Genomic DNA, 7,801 nt, shown 5'->3' with positions numbered 1-7,801 from the left:
CAGCCCGGCCTGGCGGTGTGGGTTACAGGCGAGAGGCACCCGAGGTGTCACTTCAAACTAAGTGTGATCGGCGCCGCTCTCTCTCTCTCTCTGCCCGCTCCCAGCCTCCGGAGGGCTGCTAAAGCCTGCACTTCTCCCTCAATCTCCCTCTCTCTCTCTCCCCTTCTCTCTCTCTGTATGTCTCTCTTTTCCTTTCTTTCCTGCTCTATCCCTCTTTCCGCAAGCCCAATCTCCCTCCCACACACACACACACACACACACACACACACACCCCGCTTTCCCTGTAGTCCCTCTTTGCCAGATCCCATTTCGCTTCGCCCGTAGCTACGGGGCCAGTCAAGCACTAGATACATCAGACGTTTCCAAAATCAGTCGCAGATTGGCATGAGGAAGAGCAGAGGTGCAGGTTTGGCAGTCAGAAATCAGGAGAGCACGAGAGAGAGAGAGAAGAGAGAGAGAAATAGCAAGAGAGAGAGAGAGAGGATAGAGAGAGGGAGAGAGAGAAGAGCGAGAGCAAGAGAGAGAGAGAGAGAGAGAGAGAGAGAGAAGGGGAAACTGCCTAATGAATACCATTTGAGGGTCCGCACCACGGCTGTCTAGACTCACCAGCCTGGCCCTCGGTGCCCTGTCCACACCCCCGCGCCGGTCCCCACACACCCCAACGGCTTTGATCACACGTTCAATTTGTAAATGTTACCGCTGACCTTTATCCATCCCATTCTTTCTCTCCCTTTCTTTCGCTCTCCTCCTTCATTTCTCCCTCCCCTTGGTCCCTGTGTTGGCTGTCGCCTGGCCCGTGGGCATTGATTGGGTTTCAAAGTCTTGATACTCATCTGAAATCTATTGCACTCATGAATCAGAGGGAATTGGGATCGCTGGCTGAGATGTGATACCCCTGGTTTTAGGGAATACAGAGGCGTTAGGTTTCACAGAGTGAGAAAGGCCTCTTCGCATGGTGGGGAACATATACTCAAAGAACGATGAGGGGCAAAAAGGTACCTGTGAAATATACACAGGCCCTGTGACATGGAAAGTAATATCTGTTTGTGGAAAATGGTTCTTTGTGACAGGGATTGATTTATAGCATGTAGCAGTATAATTGTAGACAGAAAATATCTATCCTATAAATATTTCCTCAATCATTTAGCTTCCATTTCCGAATAAAGAAAAAGAAAAAAAACCTTGTCATGGTGACCCAACAGAAAGAAGAAAAAAAACAGAAAAGAAAAGATCCGGGCTTATTTTTGAGGGGGTAATTTTGGCTGTCAGGCCTTGTCTGTCGTAGTCGGGGGCTTGTTATCCAGATTAGTGTAATTTCTGCTGGTGGAGAGTGGTGGGGATGTTTAGTGTCACTCTGCTGGTTTAGGCCTCAGTCTGATCACAACAGGCTGATAACACGGATATTGGTGTTGTCGCTCATCACCTCCGATGGGAAAATTCCTGGATAATTGTTTGGATGCCCTGCAGCATTTTTCAACTTGATTACCCTTTTTCGGCTTGTTCCAGTCTAAACATTATACTCACCAGAGAGAGAGAGAGAGAGAGAGAGAGAGAGAAACATCTGTCTGGTAGAAATGATTTTAGCGCTCTTATGTCAATCAGCTTCTTCTTATTTGTGGATGAGTGTGTTTCCAAATGGCCATTTTATTTCACTTACAAAATCAACCTTAGGGCATTTATTGTCTTGGCTTGGTATACACAATGTCAATACATCTGTTAAAACCTGTCTCTGTCGACTAAAACCACTGCTCTCGTGGTCTTTTCCTTGTGTGATCTCGTGGGCGAACAAAGACCTGTGGCACCCGTCGTTGTTAACAGAATTTAATCATAAGCCAATCAAAAGCGCCTTTGCTGGCGTTGGCATACTGAGCATGTCGGCAAGGCCGGTGCAGGCAGGGCTGTCTCTGCTCGCTGACAGAGCCCTAAATGAAGCTTTGTGTTGGGCCTTATCGACATCTTACCTCCTTGCCATGTTGCTTTGTAGTAAATGAGAGAGCAATTTTGCTTTTGAGTCTGTCCACAGTCACAGACAGTCTCTGGGAAATTTCAAAAACAATAAGGTCATTATTTCACTGCACTTCAGTAGCAAAGGGAGGAGGATTTGGGGAGACATGTTTAAGAAGTGATTATTGGTTAATGTGTGTGTATCTCTTTCTCTCTCTCTCTCTCATGTGTGTGTGTGTGTGTGTGTGTGTGTGTGTGTGTGTGTGTGTGTGTGTGTGTGTGTGTTACGAAAGGTTAAAAAGTCCCTACAGATCATACTGTTTTAAATAAATGGTCAGTTCTCAATATACGGTGGAATCAATACCCACAGACACACTGGTGTTGTCATTCCTCATAAAAGACCAGGCAGTAAAGCATCAGTCATTTCTACTTTCATAAACATAAGTAATTAATAACATATCCCATGTGTTATTGATACTGTTGCCTATTGGTTTGCCATGCGGAGCCATCATCTGGTGTAGACCATATGCAGTTTCAGAGGGAATTCCTCCATCTCTCAAGCTATGCCTCAGCATAGAGAACCATCCATCAAGAGAGAGACAAACTGAGAAAAGAGAAAATTGTTTAGGGGGGAACATATGTGCATCTCTCTTTCTTTCCCTCACGTACAGGTGCTCACAGATACACAGAGAGAGAGAGAGAGAGAGAGAGAGAGAGAGAGAGAGAGATGGAGTGGAGGACATTGTGGTAAGGAAGGGCAAGAGAATAGATGAGGTCACTCCATGAAGTAACTTGATCGGATAAAATAATGCTGATTTAGATTAAGATTTCTCAGGTGTTTGTCCTGGCAGTGAGTTATTGTGTGCGCGTGTGTGGGTGCCTGCATGGAAATAATGTTTACATGATGTAGAATAGGGTTGGCTTTTTTTTTTTTTTTTTTACAGAAACACTGATTCCTCAGAATACATTTAAAGTACAACTCCAGTCTAAGAACAACCTAGGGTCTAATTTTGGATGATACAGAGTGTAAACTCATTGGGGACCAAAATGACCTGAATATGCACAACAACAGCATATAAAAATAGCCTTGGGGACAAACTCCATCAGAGTAAATCACTTCTTTAAGACACTGACAAGGTTCAAGATATGATTACACTTCTGTGTCACTGTGGAGAGGCTCCCTACAGGCAAAGCCAAGTCATTTAAACCTTGTAAGTGTACAAATAGGACTTTGTGCAGTCAGTGCATTACCTTACTATTATTCCAGTCATCACCACCTTGTGAGAAGGAAGTCCGTACCAGTTGATTACCAAACTCTCCATTGGCTGTAGTTTGCGTAGTATACGGTAAGCGACTTCTCCTAGCAAGATGACCATAAGAAGAATTTACATAATGTTCTGACTGCACAAACAGTCCTGTTTACACCTACAGTTTTAAAGTTGAAGTTACTCAGATTAATGTCCAAAATAAGAGTAGTACTTTCAGAGGAGACATGCACCTCTCATACACACATACATACAGTACACCATTCGAATTAGGGGTCATATCATTATACTATTAATGTATTGCAACGAAATTGTGCTGTTAAAAATGGATAGCTGGATTAATGAAAAAACTGGACTGTAGATGCAGATGGTTACTATGGAACTGGATAGGGCTTCAGAAACTTTAAGACCAATGCTGTAGGGACCGCACTGCATACCAGGAGAGCATCCTAATGTAGTTACGATCTAAGACCACATGAAAGCTCACAGTGTTAAGGACGGTTTGGCCTCTGCAAAAATGATGCCTTCCTTATTTTTTTTCTCATTTGATCTCATTGTTTGTGAGGCAAATTACTTTGTCACTGAACAGCATGAGGACTGTTTTGGCCAGGAGGCATAGTGTATTTTCTTTACTATGAATTGAAGCCATTTGGTCCTATTTCATCTCAAAACTGGGGCTTAAGTATGTGTGTTCTTGGTCTTTCATGTGTGCTGCCTCAGCGACACACACACACACCCACATACACACACACACACACACACACACACACACACACACACACACACACACACAAACCCACAGATATACACACGTAGTACACACACAAACAATGTGTGTCTTCCACACACACACACACATACACACACAGACACACACACACACACACACACACACACACACACACACAGACACTCACACAAACCCACAGATATGCACATGCAGTGCAAACACAAACAATGTGTGTCTTACACACAGACACACACACAGACTTCCACAAGCAGCGCACATGCACTCACTCCATCTTCCTCTTCCTCTCCTCCTTGTTTTCCCCTCGGCCTCTCACTGGACGCTAAAGTGTGTTCAGAGACCCCCATAGCCTCTGCCTGCCTTGGGGATCACACAACGCTGAGCCCATCAATAAGGGCATTCAGAGGCATTAATGTGCTTTTCGCGTCTGCAATATTGATCAGGCAGGAAACAGGAGGCACACCACTTTAAAAGCTTTTACAATGTCGGGGGGAAGGAAACACCTTGTGGGCCCCTTTAGGTGAAATACTGCAGCCATTTTTAAACGCCCAAACCCCTAAACTCTCATTCAATCTGCCACTCCTGAGTACCCAAAACCCCACAAGCCATGCCCGGACACTCTTAACAAGCACCACTACAAGATCTGGACAATTAACGCTGAACATCCAATATTCATTCCCTCTGAACCAGCCATCTCTGGGGCTCATAGAGACAATGAACCAGGAGGGAGGGAAGAGGAAGCGACTGAAAGTTGGGTGGACGGTCGGTCTTGCTGTGGGAAAATAGACTTCGATCCCTGGATCACCATGCGGGATCTGATAAGGAGAGTGAGTAAATACAAATGGGTCATGTGAATATAGGTTTGATTGTGACTGAGCAAATAATGTAACCAAATAAAATAATAATAATAAAGGTTAGACATTAAGACAACAGATCATATTGAAGATTTTACTATAAAACACATTGATTGGTACAATATTCACATGACAAGGTCTTTGTATTTTACTCATGTAATGTATTGCTCACTCTTTTTCTGTGGTTCACTTTTAACCCGGACTTCCTCAGCGTGCAACTTGTAGGTCTTCTTGCTGATGCATCTAAATCAGCATAACTTGTGATCTTTGAAGAGTTTTTGCTCTCTTTTTGTGTCATGTTCTTCTGTACTGTATGCTGTCTACCTTTCTCTCTCTCTCTCTTTCAGTCTATGACCACTGGTATGTATCAGTCCTATCTAGATTGCAGCATTCAACCTGCACCTTTAGGAAGTCCATGCCAGCAGACAGGGGAAAGTTAATCTGGCCTTTAATAAGCAATAATTCATCACTCCTTAGCCTGTCACTCTTCATGATGGACTCTTAAGTCCACTCAGAAAGGGCAGCCTCATTAAATGTAAATTAAGCTCTCTCTCTCTCTCTCTCTCTCTCTATGCGTATGTATTTATTCTTCACAGTTTATTCACCACTTTATTCACTACTCTGAAACATGGCCAACACATGAGAAAGAAAACATGAGTGGGACCCACACAAGTCAATGCAAACGTACACATTGAGTAATATGTTTTGTTGTTGAAAAATAATCTAGCTAGTTAGCTAGAAGCTAGTTTATCTAGAAGCTAGTTTAGCTACAAAGTAGCATTGATTCTTTTTAAGTCAAAACATAATTTTGATGTCTTTCCTATTGCAGCTCTAGAGGGGGATTTAGAATGGAATGTGATCTCATTGTCTAAGAGAGAAAAACCAATGCATGTTTTGTGTCTGGCAGACTTGATTATTGCAATGCATTGTTACCTAAAAAGTTCATTATGAACAAGTCAAAAACACTGGCGCCAGAATTTCAAGACATACTACAATGTGCATGATCAAATCAAAGTAGGCTGAACTGGTAGTAGAGGTAAAAGAATGTGGCTGGCAAGCACACACAAGCAGGGCTTTGAACCGGTTCAAGGATAGAAAACGAAAACCGGGAACTTTTTGTATTTTACAGGAATCAGAAACAAAACCGGAAATGTTATTATTTTTTATGTTCTGGAACAGGAACACTTATTTAAAAATAATGGTAACCGGTTAATACCGGTTTTATTTCGTTCCTCAAAGTTTTCGTTGCCTAATTAACTAAAAAAAAGTAATTATTTTCCTGTGCACGTTACCATGACGGCTGAGGTGAACTTCCTGTGTGACATCACATCAGACATTCGCTGACTGAATGGAGAGAGATCGGTGGATTACAAAGTCTCCACTCTACATCTTAAATAAGAGGTAAATTACGATCCATCGTTAATTAAAACGCTCATTCCAAACACAATATCAATAGCTATATTTGTCGACTCCACGTTAATGATAACCTGGCCCTAGCCAGATGAATTTCGCTCCGCCTAGCTCCACTCATCCATCTGGAACCGATCCATTGAAGTGTTGCTTCAGAAGGCTGGACCTAATAAAAAAATGCTTGCATATGATTGAATAAGCCACTTGTCCGTCATCTATTGACGTGCTACTTCAACCACTCACATCGAAGCCAACCCGTGACGCTGATAACAGTCTCACAATCGCTTCTACGCTATGTCACATCTATGAAACTCCCGCCCTGCGTCCTGATTGGCTAAACCATAAAGTTGGTTGGAGAAATCACTCTCAATGGAAGAGGTTCTAGATGGATGTGAGTGAAGCTAGGCGGAGCTAAGCGGAACGACATTCATCTGGCTAGGGCCAGGTTACGTTAATGATGGACTAGTGAACATTTGGCTAAATGGCCTTTCCCCCCGACAGTTGGAATTTGTTGTTGCCCGAGTGGCATAACCACGTGTCTTAATAATGTGGTTACGTTTGTGTGGAATTTTTCTCTTTTAACAATAAACTACACATTTGAAATAATTGTAGTTAATAATAATTATTATTAATAATATAATTATTATTATTTAATAATGGTTGTAATATTATTACATTTGGTTTAAGCTGGATGAGAAAGATGTGACATAATTCTATAGCATTAAACAGCTGACAGGAACGAAATTAACCGTTCCGGGAACAGTATTTTTTTGTTCTAACCGGTTCGGGAACGTCAATTTATTGGTGGAACTCATAACCGGAAACGTTATAATTCCGTTTCTGTTCGGAACGAACTGATTGGAAAAAAAAATCGGTTCAAAGCCCTGCACACAAGACCAGTGGAGATAGGTGCTAGAAGCTTTGTAGCAAAGTCAGCTACAACCTTTCGGCTAGACTTTGGTTTTCGAGGATGGTCACTGAAAGTAGCTGTAAAACAGTTATCAGATGCTGCTGAAAAAGCAAGCCGATGGCTATGGCTGAGGCGCTCACAGACTACTTGGGGTCATGTTGTAGTCTGAATTGTTGTTTGGGTATGTTGCTGATAGAATCATAAATGGCCACAGCAATGAAGAGGAATGACTGAAGAGTACATGTCAGACATCCCAACCTGCAAACCCCCCCCGCCGCCCCCCCAAAAAAACCCTTCTAACCGTTAGCCTACTTAAAGAAGCCCTATGCAGGTTTGGTTATTCCTTCGCTGTTCCTGGGTTTTCGCCTGATTTGGGCTCGCATTTTTCACGACATAGCTCCCCCTGCAGCTTCGGTAGCAAGTGACTGCTACGCTAAACCCCCACTAGCTAGCGAGCTAGCCATCAAGAAACCAAGGTAAACACATACAGGGCTCACAATAAAACGGTTGAGCAAACACATTGTTCAAGAGATTATCAAACCACATTACAAAAACGAAGTTCACCCAAGGGTAGGCTACTTACAATTTCAACAGCAACAAAGCCAAGTCGGAGTCCGTTTTGCAGTCTTCTTAGAAACTACAATCTGACTACATTTTCGAGACACGATTG

At 42.9% G+C, this 7,801-nt stretch overlaps 1 long non-coding RNA gene across 1 annotated transcript; it reads right to left on the bottom strand.

The window, feature by feature from the left end:
* Positions 1-2,325: 2,325 nt before the first annotated feature.
* Positions 2,326-7,360, bottom strand: LOC143134119 (uncharacterized). Its single transcript, XR_012988596.1, has 2 exons — positions 3,196-7,360; positions 2,326-2,548 (listed from the first exon to the last, which is right to left on the bottom strand). It is a non-coding gene; the product is annotated as an uncharacterized LOC143134119 (long non-coding RNA).
* Positions 7,361-7,801: the final 441 nt, after the last annotated feature.

This window comes from Alosa pseudoharengus, unplaced genomic scaffold, assembly GCF_046254945.1.
Source record: "Alosa pseudoharengus isolate Yale_2024_CS ecotype anadromous, Long Island Sound unplaced genomic scaffold, YU_APseudo_1.1 YU_APseudo_1.1_scf_2, whole genome shotgun sequence".
Classification (NCBI taxonomy): domain Eukaryota; kingdom Metazoa; phylum Chordata; class Actinopteri; order Clupeiformes; family Clupeidae; genus Alosa; species Alosa pseudoharengus.
Note: the sequence above shows the minus strand (reverse complement) of the source record. Positions and strands in the feature narration are given on the sequence as shown.